Source organism: Kogia breviceps, chromosome 6 (assembly GCF_026419965.1).
Source record: "Kogia breviceps isolate mKogBre1 chromosome 6, mKogBre1 haplotype 1, whole genome shotgun sequence".
Taxonomy (NCBI): domain Eukaryota; kingdom Metazoa; phylum Chordata; class Mammalia; order Artiodactyla; family Physeteridae; genus Kogia; species Kogia breviceps.
Window position 1 is genome coordinate 76,929,244 of NC_081315.1, and position 25,757 is coordinate 76,955,000.

Here is a 25,757-nt window from a genome sequence, read left to right on the forward strand (position 1 = left end):
AAGCAGAGTCTGGACCAGATGAAACACTGATTAATGGATGGTGTGTAAAGGACACATTTAACACCACACACAGACACTCCTCTTGATGATAACATGGGGAGCAGTTTCCCCTCCCTATTGGCATTCACCATGAGGATAGATTCTACCTACTTAGGATCTACTGTATCTTTTCATCTATACACACATACACACCACAAATCACACCAGGCACCTCCTATGCTGGGTCAAATGCCCCACCCCTAGATGCTCTAATTCATAGCTGGCCATTTCTTCCCAAAACACTAATCCCAAGCCTCTTCTCCTGGAGATATTTGCCAGGCTGGTTATTGCTTCTTTACTTTAACTGATCATTCAAAACTCACCACCATCCCCAGTCTGCCTGTGTTTTGCTCAACAAAATTCACATGGCAGTTTGTGAGACCTATTCCCATTTTAACAAGGAAGAAAATTGTGTATCAAAAAAGTACATTAGGAGATGTGACTTCTGGTCTAGATGGCTCATATAAATGGTTAACTCCTGTTAAATCATTCATTCATTCATTCACTCATTCATTTACTCATGCATCTATCATATATGTTTTGAGAGCCTACTGTGCGCCAGGTATTGTTTCAGCTATGAGAATACAGCAGTGAACCAGGTAGTCACGTGCCATGCTCCATGAAGATTATAGTTGTATGGGGGGGAGCAGTCAAAAACAAACACACAAAGAAACAAGAACATTTTAGGTTTTATCATGATTACCACTATGAATAAAACCAAACAAACCAATGTAGTAAAAAGAGTGGGAATTACTTTTTTCAAATTTTTTTCTTTTTTTTAAAAAATGAACATTAGTAAAGAAAAAATTTTTTGTTCCCATTTGTGTGTGTTTGTGTCTGTGTGTGTGTGTGTGTGTGTGTGTGTGTGTGTGTAGTGATAGCACTTAATATCTACTCTCTTAGCCAGCTTTAAGTATTCATTACTGTAAGATTAACCATAGTCATCATGTTATACATTAGATTCCCAGAACTTATTCATCTTATAACTGGAAGTTTGTACTCTTTTACCAGTATCTCTCCATTTCTCCAACCCCCCAGCCTCTGGCAAACTATTGCTCTACTCTCTGGTTCTGAGCACAACTTTTTTAGATTCCACATATAGGTGAGATTGTATAGTATTTGTCTTTATGCGCCTGGCTTATTCTACTTAGCATAATGTCCTCAGGTTCGTCCATGTTGTGGCAAAAGCCAGGATTTCCATCTTTTTTATGACTGAATAATACTCCATTGTATATATATATACATTTTTTTTATCCATTCATCCATTGATGGACACAGATTGTTTCCATATCTTGGCTATTATGACTATTACTGCAATGAACATGGGAATACAGATATCTCTTTCATATACTGTTTTCATTATTTTGAATATATACCCAGAAGTGGAATTGCTGGATGATATGGTAGGTCTATTTTTAATTTTTTTAGGAAACTCCATACTACTTTTCATAATGGTTCTACCAGTTTACATTCCCATTAATAGTGTACAAATATTCCCTTTTCTCTACCTCCCTGGTAAACATTCATCTCTTGCCTTTTTGATAACAGCTAACCTAACAGGTTGAAGTGACATCTCATTGTGGTTTTGATTTGCATTTCCCTGATGATTAGTGATGTTGAGCACCTTTTCATATACCTGTTGGCCATTTGTATGTCTTCTTTGGAAAAATGTATATTTAGATCCTTTGCCCCCCCTTTTTTTTTTTTTTCTTTTTTTTTGCAGTACGCAGGCCTCTCACTGTTGTGGCCTCTCCTGTTGCGGAGCACAGGCTCCAGACGCGCAGGCTCAGCAGCCATGGATCACGGGCCTAGCTGCTCCACGGCATGTGGGATCTTCCTGGACCGGGGCACGATCCCGTGTCCCCTGCATCAGCAGGCAGATTCTCAACCACTGCGCCACCAGGGAAGCCCTGCCCATTTTTTAATCAGGTTGTTTTTATGGCTACTGAGTTGTATGAGTTCCTGATATATTTTGGATATTAACTCCTTATCAGGTATATGATTTGCAAATACTTTCTCCCATTTGTTATGTTGTTTTTTCACTCTGTAGATTGCTTTTTTTGCAGTACAGAAGCTTTTTAGTTTGATGTAGTCTCACTTGCTCATTTTTGCTTTTGTTGCTTCTGCTTTTAATGTCATATTCAAAAAAATCCTTGTTAAGACCAGTGTCAAGGAACTTTCTCCTATGTTTTCTTCCAAGAGTTTTATGGTTTCAAGTCTTATATTCAAGTCTTTAATCAATTTTCAGTTACGTTTTGTGAGTGAGGTAAGGTAAGGGTCCAATTTCATTCTTTTACATGTGGATATCCAGTTTCCCTAATATATTTATTAAAGAGACTATCCTTCTCCATCGCATATTCTTGGTGCCTTTGTTGAAGATTAATTGATGATATATGTGTGACTTTTTCTGGGCTCTCTATTCTGTTCCATTGATCTATGTGTCTGTTTTTATTTCAGTACCATACTGTTTTTATTTCATACCATACTGTTTATAGCTTTGTAATATATTTTAAAATCAGGAAATGTGATACCTCCAGTTTTTTCTTCTTTCTCAAGATTGCTTGGCTATTTGGGGTCTTTTGTAGATCCTTAGGAATTTTAGTTTTTTCCCTATTTCCATGGAAAATGTCATTGGAATTTTTATAGGTATTACATCGAATCTGTATCTTGTTTTGGGTAGTATGGACATTTTAACAATATTAATTCTTACAATTATGAACACAGAATCTCTTCTTATTTATTTTTGTCTTCAATTTCTTGGATCAATGTCTTTTAAAAAAAATCCATTTAGCCTCTCTTTGTCTTTTGATTACAGAATTTGATCCTTTTACATTTAAAGTAATTATTGATAGGTAAGGTCTTACTACGTTCATTTTGCTAATTGTTTTCTGACTGTTTTGTAGTTCTTTTACTCCTTTCTTTCTCTTTGCTATCTTTTTGTGATTTGTTGATTTTTTTTTTTTGTAGTGCTATGTTTTGATTCCTTTCTCTATATCTTTTTTGTATCTTCTATAGGTTTTTGCTTTGTGGTTACTATAAGGTTTACATAAAACAGTTATGTAGTCATTTTAAGCTGACAACAACTTAAATGCAATCTCAAATGAAAACTGTATACTTTTAATTTTCTCCCTGCTACATTTTATGCTATTGATGGCACATTTTACATCTTTTTCTATTGTGTACCTATTAACACATTATTGTAGCTATAATTATTTTTAATACACTTGTCTTTTAACTTTTATATTAGACTTAGAAGTGATTTATATACCACCATTACAATTTTAGAGTATTCTAAATTTGACTTTATATTTTTATATATAAAAATATAGGGCTTCCCTGGTGGCACAGTGGTTGAGAGTCCGCCTGCCAATGCAGGGGACATGGGTTCGTGCCCCGGTCCGGGAAGATCCCACATGCCGTGGAGCGGCTGGGCCTGGGGCCATGGCTTCTGAGCCTGCGCGTCCGGAGCCTGTGCTCCGCAATGGGAGAGGCCACAACAGTGAGAGATCTGCATATCTCAAAAAAAAATATATATATATATATATATAATTTTATACTTTAATGTTTTCATATGGTTGCTTAGCAGTCTTTCATTTCAACTTGGAGAACCCCCATTAGCATTTCTTGTAAGGAAGGTCTAGTGGTGATGGACTTCCTCAGCTTTTGTTTTGGGAATGTCTTTATCTATTCTTCAATCTTTGAAGGACACATTTGCTGCATATAATATTCTTGGTTGTCAGGTATTTTTTCTTTCAGCACTTTGAATATATCATACCACTCCCTCCTGATCTGCAAGATTTCTGCTGAGAAATATGCTAATAACTTCATGGGAGTTCCCTTATTAAGAACAAGTCTCTTTCTTTTGCTGCTTTCAAAATTCTCTCTTTGTCTTTGCTTTTGACAGTTTGATTATATTGTATTAGGGTAATCTTCTTTAGGTTGCTCTTACTTGGGGTCCTTTGAGCTTTTTGTATCTGGATGATTATATACCTCGTAAGAGCTGGGAAGTTTTCATCTATTATTCCTTTAAATTAACTTTCTGCCCCTTTTTCTTTCTCTTCTCCTTCTCAACTCACATAATGTGTATGTTTGTTTGCTTGATGGTGTCCTATAGGTTTTGAATGCTTTATCCATTTTTTTTTTTCATTCTTTTTGTTGCTCCTTTCTTAGTCTGTTAGGACTGCTATAACAAAATTCCACAGATAGGGTGGCTTATTAACAACAGAAATTTACTTCTCACAGTTCTGGAGGCAGAAAGTCTGAGATCAGGGTTTCAGCATGGTTGAATGAGGGCTGTCTTCTGGGTTTCAGACTTCTCACTGTGTCTTCACATGATAGAAGGTGCTAAGAAGTATGTTGAGATCTCTTTTATAAGAACTTTAATCCTGTTCAAGAGAGCTCTACCCTCATGACCTAATCAATTCCAAGAGCCCCACCTCATAATACTATTACATTGGGCATTAGAATTCAACATATGAATTTGAGAGGTATACATTCAGACTATTGTATTCCTCTAGCTGATTAATTTCAAATGACCTGTTTTTGAGTTTGCTGATTCTTTCTTCTGCATGATTGAATCTGCTTTTGAAGTTCTCTATTGAATTTTTCAGTTCTGTCTTCAGCTCCAAGATTTCTATTTCATTCTTTTTTTTTTCTTTTTTTTCTTTTTTTTCTTTTTTTTTTTGTGGTACGCGGGCCTCTCACTGTTGTGGCCTCTCCCATTGCGGAGCACAGGCTCCGGACATGCAGGCTCAGTGGCCATGGCTCACGGGCCTAGCCGCTCTGCAGCATGTGGGATCCTCCTGGACCGGGGCACGAACCCGTGTCCCCTGCATTGGCAGGCAGACTCTCAACCACTGCGCCACCAGGGAAGCCCTATTTCATTCCTTTTTACACTTTTTATTTCTTTATTAAATGTCTCATTTTGTTCATGCATTGTTTTCCTGATTTTGTTTAGTTATCTATCCATGTTCTCTTTCATCTCATTGAGCTTCTTTAATATGATTATCTTGAATTCTTTGTCAAGTGATCCATAGATCTCTATTCCTTTGGGGTTGATTACTACAGCTTTATTAGTTCCTTTGGTAGTGTCATGTTTGCCAGATTCTTTATAATTCATGTAGCCTTGCATTGGTGTCTGTGGCTTTGAAGGAGCAAACACCTCTTCTAGTCTTTATAGACTGGTTTCGCAGGTAAAGACCTTCTATTGTTGGATCTCCAGGCTGAGAGATTGCCTTTGGGCTTGCAGTTGAACAGGGCTGAAGCTAAGTCCCATGGCTACTGCCAGGTCTGTAGTGAGGTCTGAAGTTTGTGGATCTGTTACCAGGAGCTCAGGCAGGTGTGGATTCTCTCTGGCATCTGGATGGATGGGATGGCTTCTAGGGCCTTGGCCAGGAGGGCTGGCACTGGGACAAAAGTCATCTTCAGGTCTATAGTGAGTAGGCCTGTTACCAGGTGTACAAGGGGGTATGGCTTTTGTTGGGTCCCCCGAAGAACACCGGAAAAGTCACTTGGCAGGTTGCTGGGCAGGTAGAATCAGCCCTGGACTACAGCTGAGAGGGGCTGGAACCGAATCATGGGGATGCTTCATGATCCACAGCTGGAGTAGAGGTCTTCAGGCACAGACAGACACACCCCTTGCCAAGTAGGCAAGACCACTCCTGGACCATGGCTAAGAGGGGCTGGAGCCAAGTTACAGGGCTGTTTAAACAGATCCTCAGTTGGACCAGGAGCACAGACAGGAGTGACCCCCTCTGAGTCTCTGGGCAGGCAAGACTGCTGCCAGAGCAAGGCTGTGAGGAGCTAGAGCCAGTATGGGGCCATGTCCAGATGAGCAGTCTAACTGAGGCCAGCAGGCCTACCTCTGAGGGCACAGCTAGGTGAGTCTCCATCTGGGTCCCTGTGCAGACGGGACCACTGAAAGTGGCTGTGAAGAGATGGAGCTAGGTTACAGGGCTGCTTCAAAATCTGCCAAACCAAGTTTGGTAGACCTATCTTTAGGGGGCATGGATGCATGTGTGTCTCCTTGCAGGTTGCTGGGTGGGAAGGAGTATTCCCAGCTAATCAACAGAAAAACCAGTGTCCACAGAACCTTGGAGGGCTGGACCAGGCCCTTCCTGGGCACACATCTTCTTCCACCCAGAACCTTCCTATTCATCACTATTATGCTCCTTGCCAGTGGGTGACCCTTGCCTCATCATGCTGTTATAGAGATATTTTCCAAGTTTACTCCTCTCCTTCCCTCCCTTCTTTCCTTCTTTCCTTTTTCTTTTTCCTCATTACAAACCATCCCAAATCTGGTTTCTATGCTGTCTTCCGGATTCACCAGTTACCTAATTCTTTTTTTCTCTGCATCTAAAAAACACATCTAACTCTTTGCATTCCCATTTCTCTCTCTGCCCGAAGCATGCATTGAAGTCAGATTCAGAACCCTTCTATTCAAAGCCTATTGCTTTTCACTGATAGACTTGACCCATGATTCTAAGTGTGTTGTCATCTCCCAGTGATGGTTAGTCCCTACCCTTTGCAGTGTGCTGAGGGCCAAAAGCTGTTAAGCAATGTATACACATTATCGCATTGAAACCTCACCTACCCTAGGAGGTGGGTACTCTTATTAATCCCTTTTTTGCAGAAGTGGAAAATAGACTCAGATAAGCCCAAGAGCACACAACTAGTAAGAGCCAGAGGTGGGGTTCAAATTCAGGGACTGAGACTGCAAAAGCCCAGCTCTAACCTGTGGGTTTTTCCAGTCAGACCCTGTTAGAACATGGATGAGCCCTTTCCTGCATTCTTATATTTTTGCACTGCAGTATTCCATCAAGATCCATGTCAAGTTTGATTTGTATTATTTCTGTTTGTATTCTCTCTCCTAAATTGCTTTAATCTCTAAATCCCTGTTATTACATTCTTTCCTCTTACAACTCTGGTTTTTCTAAATATGCCTAATATCATGTCATAATTAAGGTCCTAACCCTAGCTCACATGCTCAGATCCTGAAAGCATCAAAGCAAAGTTGCCTGAGGCAGAAACAAAGAAATGAAAATGTATTATTAGCATTTCAGCAAAGTATTGGGAGCTCCCACAAAGAACAAAAAGCTGCATGGTGCATACAAAGGCATCACCCTGTTCTCTAGATGGGGTCTGCAGATGACCCTGCTTTTAGAAAGGGATGGTGTGTTCTCATCATGAATTTATCCAGAGGTCACTGCTGAGAGATGACTGCTCTTACAGATTGCTCCTGTCTGGGAGCCTTCTGTCAGGGGAATGTCAGGAGGTATTTTAAGCTCACAGGGGAGGTAGGTTTTTAGCCACAATTCTGTACGTCCTCTCCCAGTGACAACTCTAAGAGTGTCCTCAGGAAAAGGTCACTGGTTAGCATGTCTTCTGCAGGCAAGTCTACAGGAAAGATTAAGCCTTGAAGTTTTCTCTAAAAGTCACCCAACCCCTGACCTAGTTGAAAACCCCATAGCTGCAGGCCTTGGGCCAAGGACTTGCAGAGCACTGGAGCCCAGCCCCAGTAACACTTGGTAGAGGAAAGGTCTCAGCTGTCATGGAAGGCCCTTGAAGGGAGGTTGGGGAGGGGCAAATCCCCAGGCAAGATGACCTGTGCTCCCTTGGAATGGAATGCCCAAGGATATCTGTTAACCACCTTGACCTTGCTTAGCTCTCTCCATGCTGTATGAGCATGATTGCATTTGAGTCCATCACCATATTCATTCATCCTTCCTTCTTACCTTCCAGTAATCAATTTCATTTCACAAATATTTGTTGACTGTCTGATATAAACAAGCACTGTGCTAGGAACGTGAGGTACTTGTGATGAACACAGTACTGTGGTTCCAGCTGTGGCTGAGAGAGAAAAACAACAAACAAGTGAATGTCTAAGTGGGCCATTATAATTAGAAGCATATTTACTAGGAAGTTAATAAAACATAAGCTCTGGGGTAAGCTTTGGGGTCTCCGGTTTGCACAGGCCTCTTCCAAGGCCCCAAGAGGTTGTGAGTATGGGGTGGGGGTGGGACACAGGCTAGCAATTTATGCATAAGCTCACATGTTTTTGTAAAGTTTGCAAAAGTAATACATTTTTGCATTCTCTTTCTTAAAGAAGGCTCCCCAAATGTATAACCTTCAGCCTGATTGCAATGTAAAGAGCTGTGCATAGATTACCACCTACACACAGAAGCAAAAACTGCATTCTGGCCTTTTCTGGAAAAGTAAATGTGAGACATGTCTGCCATTGCTGTAAACAAACCTGTTCTCATTTGCCTATTTTCTTTCACAATTGCTTCAGGTTTTCTATTATGCAAATAAACGTTGATAACACTCAGCCTGGGGTGACAGTGGAACTTCTCTCTCATTCAAAAGTGGAATTTAAAAGTAACCACGTGAGCAACTCATTGTGAACTGAACATCTACCTGTTTAGCCTCTGCTGGCCTTACCACAGAGAGAAAATAGGGAGGATTAAAAAAGGTAAGGATGATTTGAAAGCAGCATTAATATTCTTCTGAGAACGAGGACCTAAGTGGAGACTTACATTGAAAGTACAGCTGCAAGAAAGCCATAGAATCGGGACCCTGCAAGGAGGCAGAGCTGACTCTGGGGTTATGGCTGCAGGGAATTATGGGAGATTTCAGCAGGACCAGCAGGTTGGCAGGCAGTGATCATCACAGCATAGATGGAGATATTCTCATCAGCTCTCCAGCATGGAAACTAGCTATGATCTGGAAACATGGGCTTGGAACTTTTGAACCCATTTTACTTAAACACTTTCTGAGGGAGCTTAGGTGAGTTGGGCAGAGGTGCTTCAGTAGTAAAGAGCTGCTTTCTACTAGAGAACCAACATTTCCCCAAGGGAAAAAAAAATGGGACCACAATAGGCAATGAGCAATGTTACGGGCTGAATTGTGTTCCATGCCCCCCAAATTCATATGTTGAAGTCCTAATTCCCCAGTACCTCAGAATGTGACTGAATTTGGAGATAGGGTCTTTAAAGAGGGTTAAGTGAGGTCATTAGGTGGACCCTAATCCAATAGTTCTGGTGTCCTTATAAGAAGAAGAGATTTGGACACAGCCGGGTACAGAGGGAAGGCAATGTGAAGATACAGGTAGACGACAGCCAGCTACACACCTAGGAGAGAAGACTCAGAAGAAACCAACCTGCCAACAACTTGATCATGGACTTCTAGCCTCCAGAAAAGTGAGAAAATAAATTTCTATTTTTTCAGTTCCCCAGTCTGTGGTACTCTGTTATGGCAGCCCTAGCAGACTCATACAGGCTGCAAATGGCTTCGAGACTCACTCTGTCCATCCAGTGATACTGGAGCTCGAGTCCTGGGTGAGTACAGACAAGAGAGTTTCTCTCCTGGTACCTTTACTCTGTGTGTACACTGAACATTACAGTTTTGCCTTAAAATGGCAAAACCCCACAATTTACCAATATGACTTTTTGTGACAGTGAAACCAGTCAGAGGAAATATTTCATGCCAACAATGTAGATTTCCTGTTATGAACAGAGAAACTTGAGGACAGGAAGTTCCAAGGACTTGATTGATGGATAGACAGACAGATGTATACTGTATATGAAATAAGTATATTTTTCCCATTTTGTTAATAATATGATTAAATAATGTAGAAATTTAGAAAACACAGAAAAATAGGAAGAAAAGCAAATAAAGTACAGTCGCACCAGCCACATATAACTATAGTTAACAGCTTGGCATGTGTCTTTCCAGGAAGTAGGGAAAAAGAAAAACCTCTCTCAAAACTTCCAGCATCAAAAGAAAGCAACTTTAGCATTTTGCTGTAATTCCTCACAGATGTTTTGCCTTGTGTTTGTTATAGAAGTTTGTGATTGTACAAAATACATTGATCTGAAAGCAGAGTGAATATTCTGGAAACTGATGGAATGAAAGACTCAAGCATTTGTACTACCTTTCCTATGTAAACTACAATTTAAGGTAACCAAACAGCTGAAGAGGAAAAGTTCTTTTTTATAGAGGCATCCCTGCTAGTAGATATAGATGGAATGACAGAACTAGAAAATCATCATGACATTAGGTTCAGCAAAGAATTCTTATATGGGAGATGAAAAATACAAAACATAAAAGAAAAAAATTGATCAGTTATAAACATTTGCTATTCCAAAGATACTTTAATAACATGGAAATGTGAATCCTAGACTGAGGGAAATTATTTGTAAAATATATATCTGATAAAGGACAAGTATCTAAAATATTTAAAGAACTCTTATAACTCAATAAAATAATTAAAATGGAAAATAACTATAAATGGAGTAAAACCTTTAAAAATTGTGAATCACTGTGTTATATACCTGAAACGTATATGATATTGTAAATCAACTATACCAAAATTTAAAATAAATAAATAAATTAAAATGCTTTAGATGGATGAAAACTTGGATACATCACTAAAGAAGATTTAGACACATACATGTGTATATGAAAAACAAATAAACACATAAAAATGCTCAACATCATTAATAATTAGGGTCGTGAGACTTAAAATCATAATGTGATAGCATTACATATCCACAATAATAACTAAAATTAAAAAGACTACAATACTGAATGTTAGCAAGGATGGCAAGCAATGGGATCTCTCAACCATGCTGCTCAGAATGTACAGCCACTTTTTGAAGCAAAGTGGCCTTTTCTTATAAAATAAAATATATACCTACCAAATGACCCAGCAGTTCCTCTCCCAGGTATTTACTCAAGACAAAATGAAAACACATGTCAGAGAGAGATTTGTATGCAAATGATTATAGTAGCTTTATTCCTAATAGCTCAAACTGTTAGCAATCTAAATGTCAATCATCAGATGAATAGAAAATAAATTGTGATATACCCATGCAACAAAATACAGCTCAGCAATAAAAACAAATAAACTACTGATACACACAATAACATGGCTGAATCTTAACACATTCTGCTAAGTGAAAGAAGCCAGACAGAAAAGACTACAATTATGATGGTATTTATATGAAATTCTACAAGAGGTAAACACTAGTGAAATAAAACAGATCAGTGATTTTTAGGGGCCAAGAGTGAGGAAAGGTGGTTATTGATGGCAAAGAGGCCTAAGGAGAGTCTTTTTGTTGATAGGAATATTCTATAACTTGATCATGGAGCTGTGTATATTTATACACTTGGGGTACCATATATACTGTGGTGCTGGATATCCACGTGATGTTGTATACTGTATACATTGGCCAACACTCATTGAACTGTGAACTTTAAATGGTTGAAATCTGCTGTATATATATTGTACTTCAAGAAAGCTGACCTGTCACACCACTTTTTATAGCCTTACTAAAGGGATCAAACCCAAGTCTGTTCAAGTCTCTGGATCCAGTTGCCAGATTTTAGGAAACTTAGAGCAGAGAAGAAGATGCTGAGCTGCACCATGAGCATACAATCTACACAATCCACACTCTGGGACACTCGGCAGGCCACACGGCCCAGGTTCTTTAACAGGTAAATTATAAGGAAAAGAAAATAGTAGACAGGAAGCTTGTAGATTAAAAAAAACTTAGTGACAATTCAAGTTTTAAAAAATCGAGAAGGCTGAACTCTGGTGTCTTGGTTGATGAGACCATAAGAAACATAAGGAAGTGATTATTATAAAAATCAGGATAGTGATTACATCTGGAGGGTATTATGGGCTGAATTGTGCCCTCTTCCTCCCCCACCAAATGTATATGTTGAAGTCCTAACACCCTGTACCTCAGAATGTGACTGCATTTGGAAAAAGAGCCTTTAAAGAGGTAATTAAGGTTAAATAAGGTCTTTAGGGTGGATCCTAATCCAATGTGTCCTTATAAGAAGAGGAGATTCGGGAACAGACACCCACAGAGGAAAGATCATGGGAGGGCACAGCAAGAAGGCAGCCGTCTGCAAGCCAGGAAGAGAGGACTTAGAGGGAACCAACTTTGCCAACCCCTTGGTCTTGGACTTCTAGCCTCCAGAACTGTGAGGGGATACATTTGTGTTGTTTAAGCCACTCATTCTGTGGCAGCCCTGGCAAACTAATCCAGAGGGAGACAAGGGCTTGTGGGTGGGTGGAGCACAGATGGGGTCACTGACAAAGTTCAATTTCTTATTCTAAGTGGTGGTTACAAGGGTGTCTGCCTTATAATAATTCCTAATCTCTATATTTGTTTTGTGCAGTTTTCTGTGCCTGTCTTTTATTTTATAATAAAAAAGTTGAAAACAAAAATGGAAACAAAGATTAGTTGGAAACAAAGATTATCTAGGCAACAGGTGAGGCTGGTTTGGACTGGGGTGGTGGTAGAGAATTTGGTGAGAAGTGGGCCTATTCCTGATACATTTTCTAGAATAGGAGGATGCAGGGGAGATAGGGTCTAAAAGAACTGCCATGGAGGGTAGGAGGGGGAAGGTTTAAATGAACTGGTTGTGAGCTGGAAATTGTTATAGCTGGGTGATGGGAACATGGGAGTTTATAACATTGTTCTATCTACTTCTATATATGCTTCAAATTTTTCATGTTAAAAAATAAAACGAGGGAAAATGACAGTAAGAAACCAAAAAAAAAAGTTGCTTTATCATTATTTTCCATAAGTTGTGCCTATTTAGTATTTGAGTTGTCACTTTTTATCTTAGTCTGTTTTCTTCACGTGCATTTCTGCTCTTATTTTGTAGAGTTTCTTTGCATCCCATTGAAGATCCGCAATGAGTTTTTAAAATGTTCCTCTGATTCTTTTTTTCTTAAATTTTTTAAAATGTATTTTATTTTTAATTTTTATTTTATTTTATTTTATTTTTAACATCTTTATTGGAGTATAATTGCTTTACAATGGTGTGTTAGTTTCTGCTTTACAACAAAGTGAATCAGTTATACATATACATATGTTCCCATATCTCTTCCCTCCCTCCCTATCCCACCCCTCTAGGTGGTCACAAAGCACCTAGCTGATCTCCCTGTGCTATGCAGCTGCTTTCTTATAAATCATTTTCAAAGGTCTGTTATCCCTCTGAGCCTTTAAGATAATCTTTTATTTTCTTCTTCAGTATTATTTTTATAGGCCTATATGCCCTACATTTTTTAGGTTTCATCTTTAAATGTGGGAATCCCGTGGGCTTCCCTGGTGGCGCAGTGGTTGAGAGTCTGCCTGCCGATGCGGCGGACACGGGTTCGTGCCCCGGTCCGGGAAGATCCCACATGCCGCGGAGCGGCTGGGCCCGTGACCCATGGCCACTGAGCCTGCGCGTCCGGAGCCGGTGCCCCGCAACGGGAGAGGCCACAGCAGTGAGAGGCCCGCATATCGAAAAAATAAAAAAATAAAATAAATGTGGGGATCCCTGTCCAGACTGTGTTTTCCAAAAGGACCAGGTATGTGGACGGTCATTGGTTCCATTCCCTGTTCACCTGGATACTGAATGTGCTTCTCAGAGCTGCAGCTCAAGGGCGTGTTTGTTCAAATGATTGGCAGGCCAATTCCTGGTGTCTGTTATTTGGGCCTTTGTTAGAGCAGCCAAACCTATATCCCAACTAACACACTTGAATAATTACATGCTTTTTTGTTCTTATTTTAGCATCTTAGGCCTTGTAATCTCTTATAATCTTCACAATCCTTCCCTGATATGTACTTGGAGACCCCAGATAAGGAAATCTCTTTTTTTTCAACCCTGGTGGTGGCACACAATTCTGAAATTGAGCAATGGGATGGGGCATTGTCCATTTCATCACATGATTGCAGGGTTCTTAGGTTGCTACTGTGTGTAGCCCATAAAATGCATCTAGGATAGGTAGCTCAGGATACTATGTCCCCAGCATCCCCCATGCAGGCAAAATCATGCCCCTCACCAGAAATTTTAAAACTTGCTTATAGACATTCTATCTCTTGAGCCTGTGCTTTACCCAGGAGCCTGGAGCCATGAGGATTTCCCCAGTCTGTTAAAAATAGTGGCACTGGTCCTAAGGTTTTGACAACAGTCTAATCAAACCTTCAGTCCTACCACGAGGTGCTACTTCACATCTACTAGATTGGCTATAATAATAATAAAAAATGTTGGTGAGCATGTGAAGAAGTGGGAACCTTTGTGCATTGCTGGTGGGGAAAGTAAAATGGTGCACCTGCTGTGGGAACCAGTTTGGAGATTCCTCAAAATGTTACATGTAGAATTACCATATGATTAGCAATTTTACTCTTAGGAATGTACACAAAAGAATTGAAAGCAGACACTCAAACAGATATTTGTACCTGCATGTCCATAGCAGCTTTATTCATAATAGCCAAAAGGTGGAAGCAACCCAAGTGTCCATCAGCAGATGAGTGGATAAACAAATGTGTGAATTGTATATGCACACAATGGAATACTAGTCAACCATGAAAAGGAATGAAATTTTGATATACGCTACAATACGGGTGGGCCACTATGCTTAGTGAAATAAGCCAGATACAGAAGGACGAATACTGCATGATTCCACTTATACAAGGTACCTAGAATAGACAAAATCATAGAGACAGAAAGTAGAATAGAGGTTACCAGGAGCTACTGGGGAGGGTGATGATGGGCAGTTACTATTTAGTGGATACAGAGTTTATATTGGAGATGATGAAAAAGTTTCGGGCGTAGATAGTGGCAAAGGTTATATAATATTATGAGTGTATGAAATACCACTGAATTGTATGCTTACAATTGGTTAGTGATAAAAAATTATTAGGTATATTTTACCACAACAAAAGATATATCTCTTTAAAACAAAGACAAACTTCAGTCCCTCACCCAGAAAATTTTATGATGCCAATGACTGTCCCAAAACTCTTCATTAGCAAAGTAGTGTTATCTTTAACATTATTGCCCCCAGAAACAGGGCACACAGATACACTTTGTGCAGTGTGTGACCTATATAACCTTACATGATGGCCCTGATCTCCTTCCCATATAAAAGTAGTGAAAACCATGGCTTCATCCAATCTGATTTTTGCGGGGGTGGGGGAGGGATACATTTCTTGGTAAGACGGCACAGTCTTTCCTAAACTCAAGTGAAATATGTACAAAGAGGCAGGAAAAGTTGAAATCTTACAACCCCCCAAATCAGAATTGGAATTGAATCTATTGTAAGAATCTACACAAAATCCTCATCTACAAGGCCAAGGGAACCGGACTGAAAAACACAATAGCAGACCACACCTTGAAGCAGAGAAAGATCCACTGTGGAACAGGGTCTGCATCTCGTACAACCGCAGGGGGCACATTCACGTCATCGTCTACAAGACCAGGCTGCTGAGCCATGTGGCCAGAAGTAGCAGCCACGTCGTGGAAAACACATACGAACGATCCCTACCTCCCCCGTATCTCCCGCTTACGCCAATTCAGTAACACAAATCCTATCCTCACCAGAAATGCCAGAGCCATCTCCCTTTTACTTGGATGCTGGTTTTTGAGACCATCAGACAATCGTTTTCTTTCCCAACCCGTACAGCTCCTCCCTCTTTAGATACTGCAGTCCTCTAAAAGCAAATGAGCAGAAAGCAGGAGCTTGGAGGAGGGAAGGGAGGAAATAGGCTGTGACAATTGTATCTTTGGACCTGTAAATTAAATGAAAAGTTAAAGCAAAATTCTATGTGGGGAGAAGAAAAAAAGTGCCCCGAAGCATACTAGGGATTATAATTTATTTATTTATTTATTTTTTTGGCGGTATGCGGGCCTCTCACTGTTGTGGCCTCTCCCGTTGCGGAGCACAGGCTCCGGGCACGCAGGCTCAGTGGCCATGGCTCACGGGTCCAGCCGCTCCGTGGCACGTGGGATCCTCCCAGATCGGGGCACGAACCCGTGTCCCCTGCATCAGCAGGGGGACTCTCAACAACTGCGCCACCAGGGAAGCGCAGGGATTATAATTTTTGACCTATTGCATCTCTTCAATCTCTCAGGAGAGCATGAGAGTGAGACAAAAATCCCGTTTCAGCCTTGCGGAACCTCAAGAGATGAGAGTAGAGGTGATATTAAAAATATTTAACAACTGGTATGGGAGGGGCATGAATCATGCAGAAGGTATGCTAGCCATTACCCAATATAACTTTGCCAGTGACACTACAGTATAGTTTGGGCAAGAGCTTCTTAGGCACTCAGAACTGGTGTAAGAACTCTCTTCTGGTTGACATTCACAGCACCCTGATTGATGGGAACTTGATCCAACTTACCTGAGTACCTATATTTCAGTCCTTGTTCTAGCCTACTCTTTAGCCTATGGCTTGCCCCAGCGATTCTTTTCCTTGGTGTGACAGAGATGGCTTGTTATCATCACACAATCCATTCTTCCTTTCTTCTGTGGTTTAGAAGTAATCGAAGTTGGGAATCTAGTCATCCAGCTAAGGACTACATTTCCCAGCCTTCTTTGCAGCTATGTGTGGCCATGTGACTAGATCACCACCAATGGGATGTGAACCAAAGTCATGCCCTTAAAAACAGGAGTGGATTATGCTCACCTCTCATCTCATTCTACCATCTCAGTGCCTGGAGTGTGGACGTGGCTTGAAAGCCGAGATAGCCATCTTACCCAGAGGAAGGAATCCAGGGAAGGAAATGCAGAACAACTCTAGAAAGAACTTTTTTCTCTGAAGATTGTGGAGCTACTCTATCCTTCCCCAGTGGTTTCTTCTCTCACCCCATATACCACCATACACCATCAACTGTTCAACTCTCCTGAAGTGCAGCAAGGGAACCTCAACATATAAACTCTATACCAATCAGGTAGACACACACGACACTCTATTTGGCAAAGATGAACCTTCACGTGCATATGGATCGCCTGAAGATCTTGTTAAAATACATAGTCTATTTCAGTAGATCTGAGCTGGAGCCTGAAATTCAGCATTTCTAACAAGCTGTGATGCTGCCATTGCTGGTCCAACCACACTTTGAGAAGTGAGGGTCTAAAGCACTGATCCTGGTTACTGAGTGGCCCCTGCCCTCACTCTACTTTCAGTCTCCACGTTTGTCCAGGCCTTTGAACCGGGGTGCATCTACCCTTCCATTCCCCCTCCTGCCCAAGGCCTGTCAAACACAACAATCCTTTCTGATGTGGTGCCTGGTCTTATACTGGCTTTAAGGCCAGGCTCTCCTGCAGAGTGAAAGGCATGTTCCAGATATGTGGCCCCAGACAGTAGGTAGAGCTAGAACAGGCAGGTAGCATCAGAGAAGTTACTCTAAGGTTAGTCGTTATTCAAATGCCCCTTTCTCCATGAGGTCTTCCCTTTCCGGGCCATTTTCTCTAAATCTGCAACCCCACTCTGCATTCCTGGTGTTATTCCACCACTCCCCCACCCTTAAAGACCTTATTACCATCTAACATTCTATGTATTTTGTGTGTTTATTTTATTTATTTTCTGTCTCCTCCCATTGGAATGTAAGCTACCACCTGTATTTCTTTAGAGGATGAATGACAGGCAGGTGATGCTCAGTAAACAGAGAAATGGGGCTCAACAGAGATTGAGCAGGGAGGATGGATGGGAGATGGAACTGCTGTCTTTGTGGAGTACCAGGCAGGGTGCCAAGGCAGGGAGGTCCTCGGACACCTCAGATGACACAGTGATCTTGTATATATAAGACCAGATCTCAAAAAATCCAGCTACTAGCCTCCTGCCACTGCTCTTAATCCTCATTTGTGGAATCTCACCCGTGATAGCCACCATCCACCTTGCAACGCTGGAGGGTGGATATTACTGCTCCCGTTTGACAGATGAGACTAGAGGCTTAGAGAATGTAAATATTTCTTCAAGAAACAGAGTTGGGATCTAAATCCAATTCTATTTAATTTCAAAGACATGAGGGTTTCGATGTGGGAGTTCTAGAGTAAAGCTGGGTCTGCCGGTGAAGGCCAAATGGCTCCAGTTTTCAGGGGAAAAAAGGGTGAAGAGGCTGCGAGCAGGCAGGCAGTGCGTGTATCTGTATCTTCCTGGGTTCTCTACCCCAGGGATCCTATTTTCATCTCTCTTCTGACTACAAGGCCCCTCTTCCCTCCAACTCCTTCCTTATGTGACACAGATTATTCTAATGATGCCACCCACCTATCCACCTTCAACTCTTCACAACTCTGTCTCCCAGAAATGCCAGACCACCGGGCCCACCTGGCAGTCCCCCTCTCCTTCCACATCCTCACCCGGGAGGGACAGCAATGTAGCAGGGGCCAAGAGGGCACACACACCGCCACCCCTCACACTCACCGCCCAATACATTAGGGGACACCCCTTAGTCCATAATCACTTCAGATGTCAGCAGACATGCGACACAGCCCAAAGCATGGCCAGTGCTCTCCTGAGGAAGATAATTTTGTCACTATTCACTTCCATTCAATTCCACGAGCATTCGCTGAGTGCCTGCCAGCGAGCCTGTTCGGGAGTCCCATGTCCGGGGTGTGTGTGGGGGAGGGGGGCGATGGGAGGAGGAGGGCATCCTTAAAGCTGAGGGAAGGATTTCTGGCTTCTGTTTTGCTCCCTGCCCCCGGGCGGTTATTAAAGCTGGCACACGTCCTCAAACAGAACCCGCACCCGCGACCTGGCCCTTCTGACTAGTGAGGTCTGCCTCCATTATTAAAGCTTCCCTGCAGTGACAGGGATGGGACAGCCCCGGATAACTTCAGCTTCCTTCTTCCTGTGAGTGACACAAAATCACACCCCGTTATTTAGAAAGCGTCCTTCTCTGGCGAACTTCAGTGGCCTGTGAGACACGATCTCATTCATTCTCCCAACAGCCTGGTGAGGATGACAGGGAGCAGGTATCCTTTGTCAACCCTGCTTGCCTCGTTTCTAGAGGAGAGAACTGAGACCCAGAGAAATTAAGCTCCATCTGAGTCCGCGAGAGAGCCAGTAATAGAACTCAAGTTTCCTGACCCCCGCCCCCGAGCTGCCCATTCATCCCTTCCTGATAGCCTGAGCACAAGGGGAATTTTTTCTATTTCTACCCATGAGGACTTAAGAAAAAGGTTAGTTTTGTGAATATGTGCTTCTTTGCAGAGTAGAACAGGTGAGCCAGCCTAAATAAAAGACGGAAGAGAATTCAGGGTTTAATATAAATGAGAAGCAAGGAGAAGACTGAGGGTGGGTAGATGGTTGAGTGAAGCGGGATGGGCTTCAAAGCTTTGAATTGCTGAGATCTTGGTGGATGTCAGGTAACACCCGAGAGCAGAGGCTTGTGCTCTACGGTGGGCATGAAACACAATGAACAGTGGTCCATGACTCACACGCAAGGATTAATGCCTCATTTATTTTTCAGGCTTCATCGGTTTTTGAAATATTCAAAACAAAGGCAGATGGCTGTGGTTTATGGTTCTGCCTTCTCAGATATGGCTGCTCAGACACCCAGGTTGTTGATAAATAAGGGAACAGGGCATGGCTCTGAATAGAATGATAACAGCCAACACTTATCCATCACTTACTCTGAGACAGATATAACTACTTATGTGCTTTATATTCAAGCCTCCCAACAATCCTATGAGGTCATATTATTATCCCCATTTTACTTTTGAGAAGATTGAGGCTTAAGGAATATGGCTAATGGACCCAATATGCTTTGCCCTCTAACATTCCCAGAGCTGTTGAAATGGTTCTGCAAGGAAAGACTGATTAATTCATACAGCAAGGAGTGCCGTGATGGACACTGGAAGTTTTTATTCCCAATAGTGCAAGTGAAATGGCGGGATGAATAGTCAATAGTCACAGATGTGGAAAACAAACTTATGGTTACCAAGAGATAAGGGGGAGGCAGATAAATTGGGAGATTGGGACTGACATGTACATGCCACTATATATAAAATAGATGACTAATAAGAGCCTGCTGTATAGTACAGGGAACTCTACTCAATACTCTGTAATGGCCTACATGGGCAAAAAATCTTAAAAAAATAATAAAGTGGATATATGTATATGTATAACTGATTCACTTTAAAAAAGAAAAAAAGGAGGGAGGTATCTTTGATTACAAAGAATTCAATTACAAAGACCTTCTTGAAGCTATTCTATTCTAGAGATCTTTTAAAAATCTTTTAACTTAGAAAGTAAATGGGAAAATATGGATAGACGAGATCCTGAAGGAATGCTAATGGCTAACGAGAATATGAAAAATTGTTAAACCTCCAGTAATCAGGGAACCACAAATTAAAACAATAACAGAATACCATTTTTCTCTGTAAAATTAGGAAATAGAAAAGACAATATCCATTGATAGGGGAGATGCTGTTAATGTATATGTAAATTGGTAAAGACCACAGAAGACAGTTTGATGTTTCTCTGAAAATTAAATGTGAATACCATTTGTCTATCTGCTATGGGCTGATGTTTCTGTCTCCAAAATTCATATGTTGAAACTTCCCCCCCAAGGTGATAATATTAGGCGATGGGACTTTTAGGAGGTAATTAGGTCATAAGGGCAAAATCCTCATGAATGGGATTAGTACCCTTTTAATAAGAGACCCCAGAGAGCTAGATAGCCCCTTCCACCATGTGAGGTTATAACAAAAAGGTTTTTATGAGGAAGTGAGTCCTTACCAGAGACCAGATCTGCCGGTATCATGACCTTGGACTTTTAGCCTCCAGAACTGTGAGAAATAAATGTTGTTATCAATCACTCAGTTTATGATATTTTTGTTACAGCATACCTAAACAGACTAAGAAACCAGCAGTTTCTCTTCTGGGTACCTATTCTATAGAAATACCCACCTCGTACTCAGAGATGGATAGAAAGGATGTTCATTGCAGCATTTTATTTAATAGTGAAAAATAGGGGCAACCTAAATGCCCAATAGGGGAGTACATTAGCTTATGCTACACTAGCTTATGCTGTGGTTTAAAAAAAAATTAGTGGGTTAATGTAGCCAAGGGTAAGTTCTTACTCACTGTAAGGTTTGCTCTGCATCCAGGCAGTCCCTGGGGCCACTTCCCTTCATGCTGAGATGCAGCAGTCCAGGCTGCCTTGCTCTTGTGGCTCCATCTCAACAGGAGGCCTTCTCCATTGTCACAGGGGATGGAGTGCTGGAGTGCTGCACAACTGCAATTAAATACTTCAGCCCAGCAGTGACACAGGGCACTTCCACTCCCGACCAGAGTTAGTCATGTGGCTCCAAGTAACTATAACAAGGAGCAAGTATAATCCATTCACACATTCAGAGGAGAAAAAAACTGGATGCAGGTGAGCACTAAAAGTCTCCACCCCAGGGACTGGCTAAATGGGATGCCCACGCTGGGGAATATTATGCAGCCGTTAAAAAGCATTAAGTGGATCTAGATTTAGCAATAAGAAAAGATCTTCAAGCTTCAAGACTTTAAAAAGCACATGCCTTAAACAATTTGATCTCATTTATGTTTTTAAAAAAAGAAGTATATTTGTATACATTTACATGTGCACAAATGCATAGCAAAAAATCTATCTAGAAAGATACATCAAAATAGTGACTAGTTCTGAGGGAAAGAGTTGGATTGGAGAAAGGACCCAGATGGAAAGTGTCTTTCAACTTTCACTGTATATTTTTCTTCACTGTTCATGTCTTTTACAGGGAGATTGTATTAGAATATTTATTATAGATTAAAATTCTTTTTATACTCTAAAAAAGGTAAACATATGTGAGAACCTCTTCTCTCTAGGAGCTCTTGAAAAAGCTTCCAGAAAATGTGTTTTCCAAAATGCAAATATATCAGTTTGAGCCAATTAGTTACCTGTAGGTTGCTGCCATAGCCAGAGGCCCTTAGGCATAAAGGGTACTTTGAAAAATCATTGTCTTAGGTCTATTCCCGGGAAACAGATTCTGACACTGAGATTTTTTTGGCAACTGTTTGATAGGGACTGTGCTCAGTCCCATGAGGGATGACAGAAGCAAGATTGTGCAGTTACATGTGGTTCTGTCACGCAGTCACAATGCAGGCCTTAGTCATTCGTACTGGTGACTCAGGCCCTTCAGAATTATTCTGAATTAAGGCCAAGTGCTCCCTCTTCACTTACCAGACATCCACCAGCCCCTCCCCATTGGGGCTGCCCAGGGTGGCAGTGTGACAGTGGCCAGGGGCATCCCAGGGAGGTATTGAGCTGAGATCTCTCAGCCACCAACACTTCCAGCAACTGGGGAAATGAGGGGCCCCTCACCAAGGATCCCACTAGCAACACACACCTAACTTTACCTAGAACCATGGTTTAACCATGGTTAAACCATGGTTTAATAGTATAACAAGAGCTTGACCTGGAGGACAGGAATCTGGGTCTTATCTAGAAGAGTACCTAGCATTAGCAGACACTCTGAATATTTGTTGAATGAATGAACGGTGTCAGTCTTGGCCCAGGTTTTTAGAATCCTAAGGGGCCTATAAAGTGGTTCAGGGTCCAGGATCCCCCTAAGACTGAATCTCCATGCAATGCAGAAACAAATCAGGTTGATTCTGGGCCTCAGACTCTCTGGACCTCACCCTGTTGGTTCCCATTAATTGCAAAGGGGTAGAAGGGGTACCTGGAGGCTTCAGGGAGGCTGATAACCCAGACTGTGGCTCATCCATGCTTTGAGTTTCTCCTCCTTCTCTTCCCTTCCATTTGCCCCACCTGATCCCTTCTCTGTACTTTCTTCTAAGGGCATCCAGATGAAGAGGTAGGAAATAAAGCTCTAGAGAGATGATTTGCTGCTAGAGTGAGGCCCTGGAGAAAATATTACAGTCATAGAGGGGAGAGCTGGGGTGCCTAAAAGCACCTTGAAATACATTCTGTAATTATTTCATAAGACCCCAACTGATTATTGGTTAGAATGGGTTGAAGCCCTTGGAATGTTCTAGAGCAGTGCTTCTCAAATTTCAATGTGCATACAGATATCTCACTGTCTTGTTAAGATGCAGATTCTGATTCAGAAGGTCTGGAGTAAGGCCCAAGGTTCTGTGTGATGATGCCCATGCTACTGGTCCACGGCCCACACTTGGAGTAGCTGAGGCTTTACAGAATGAGACTATAGATTCGTCACTGATTTAGAGTCAACATTATACATCACCACGTGGCACTTCGAGCCTGCTGGGCACTGTGCTAAGTGCTTTGAACACTCTTCCTCACTCAGTTTTCAAAGAGCCCTCTAAATGGCTATTATTGAAGATAATTCCCATTTTACAGCAGGGAGAACTGAGGCCCAGAGTGATTAAACAACCAGCTAGCATGTGGTGAAGCCAGCCTTCCAACCCAGGTCCGTCAGAACCCGGGTCTCAAGTTCCTAGCCACTCCATAGAAGAGCTATCATAGCCTTGAGGAACCTTTTTCTGTGGTTATGTTTTCTGGAAGTCCTCGGCCCTGACCCTGGCTTGCTGAGAAGGGAAAGGCACCTGAGTCCTTAACAGAAGCATTAAGACTTTGCGTCGCATCCAGAGTGGGAGATGATGCTGACTTACCCAGCGGCTAATCTCCGCAGATCTGCCGCTGGTGCTTAGCTGCTCCGCCTGGTACCTCGAGCACCGAGTAGCATCCTGGAGCGGAAGGCACGGACCATGCGGAGCCACCCCGGCGCTACTGGCCGCCAAGCCGAGTCAGCAGCGGGGCCGCAGTGCCAGAACCTGGGGGCGCCACCTCCGCAGCTTCCCGGCTCAGCTGCACTCTCAGTTCACACGCAGCCACTTCGCCCGCCTTCCCCGAGCTCAGCTGAAATATTGTTTAGCTCAGCCTGGAAATGCAACCTAAATTCACCCCTTGGGCCAGGAGACACTTCCTCGCCAGATGTTCTTCCCCAACCAGAGCATGGGTAATGGGAGGTGACAGGCTGAGCGCGGGGACCTAGGGCGGGAGGTTGAGCCGCTGCCAGCTGAGCGCGCTTCTCCCAGAAAGGCCCGGACAGTGAAGGCGTGGAACTGCGTTCCTGCACTTCTGGACGATGACAGTCACGGTACAGGGCCACATCTGTACGGGGCAGGGGGCGGGAAGGGGGAGCAAGGCAGGGATTTCACTTATTTTCAGGCCAAATGCTCCACTTTTTTTAGATTTGGGGGGTTCCTGTTGTTGTGGGTAGCTCCTATTCCTTGGGTTCCCAGCCTCATTAGCAGAGTCCCCTGTGGCAAATCTTGACAAAGCTATGGGAATTTTCCTGGGATTCAACACAAATTGAGGTGTCCAAAAATACACAATTTCTAGGCAGTGTTTTCCCATTTAGCCCCCAGCCCATATGGCACCTTTGTAAGAATTAGAAGTACCTCTCCTGGAGCAAGGCAACAAATGGCAGCAAGACAGGCACGCGGAAGAGGACACAGCCAGACATGGGAGTTCTGGCATGGCTTTCAGCATCCATTTGCCCCATTCAGTTGGTGCCCCTTGTTCAGTGAACAACATATACAACCATACCAGACGACCAATCTTCCTTTCCTCCTCCCTTCTTTCTTTCATCTATTGTTTATTGACTACGTCTTCTGTGTTCTCTGCTTGCTGGCTTTTCCTTCCACCCTCCCCACTGTGTAGCTAATGCAAATCTAAAGATAAATAAGATACGGTCGCTGACTTCAGGAGGCTTGCAGTCTAGCAGGGGAGGCGGCCATGTAAACAGATAAATCGCTAGGATTTTGATATTTAGGACTGAATAATTTATATGTGGCTACAGTAAGGGACTCAGGGACTTCCCTGATGGTGCAGTGGTTAAGACTCCACACTCCCAGTGCAGGGGGCTGGGGTTCGATCCCTGGTCAGGGAACTAGATCCTGCATGCATGCCACAACTAAGAGTTTGCATGCCACAACTAAGGAGCCCACGTGCTGCAACTAAGACCTGGAGCAACCAAGCCTTTGCTCTGTAAACACCTTGATGGGTCTGCAACAGCATGTTTGGGAGAAGGCCGAATTGCTCTGCTATTTGGGAGAGGGGGATTTTAAACAGGTTGAGGACGCTGGGGTATAGGGGAGGAGACAGAATGACAGAACTCTCCATGGAAGAGAGGCCAACAGAAAAAAACTCATGAAGGATAAATTTTCAAGTTACATCTGCTGTGGTGGATGCTATTAAAATCCTTACTATATAACCCTCCCCCTCAAAAAAAAATACCACATCATTACAGTCCACTCATAATATGGAACTGCCTGGGGTAAGGGGAGGAGACCAAGGAAGACTGGATCCTTTTAAGTTGTCATGAGTCAAAACCATAGGCACTAGAGGCAAAGAAGACCATGAGAATATTAATCTATGAGCATTCACACAATTACTGGGAAATTTCTCAGAAATCAATTACTTCGATTTCTCAGACCATGAAATTGGGGATTCAAGGCAATTTCAGGCAGATCTTGAGGAGCAGCTGATATCTATCTAGGTTGGAGAAATAATGCTTTCAAATATGTTTGTCGTGTTGTCGACACAGGGTCATGTTCAAATGCGTCCAGCAGCCAGGAGGGTAAAGGGGTGAAGCAAACTGGGTGTGAGGCAGCAGGGAGTGGTGGAGACTGTGGTAAGAGGGCAGGTTCCACTGGAAGCAGACAACAGCCACCCAGCTCCAGCCAAGTGTCACCTTACAAGAATGCAACCCCAGTGTTGTCAGATAGTCCACATTTTAAGAGAAAGCCAGAAATGTAGATGCTTGAGAAAAACCACAACTAAACAAAAGTTAACTAATTCAGAAAATATTTTTACACTTCAGGGGTCAAACAAATAATGTCTTAAGCTGTATGTGGTTTCTAATTTAGAAGACAGAGAAATACAGAGGCAAGATCAATTTGGGGAGCCAGTAATTAAATGAATGGCATTAGTCAGTG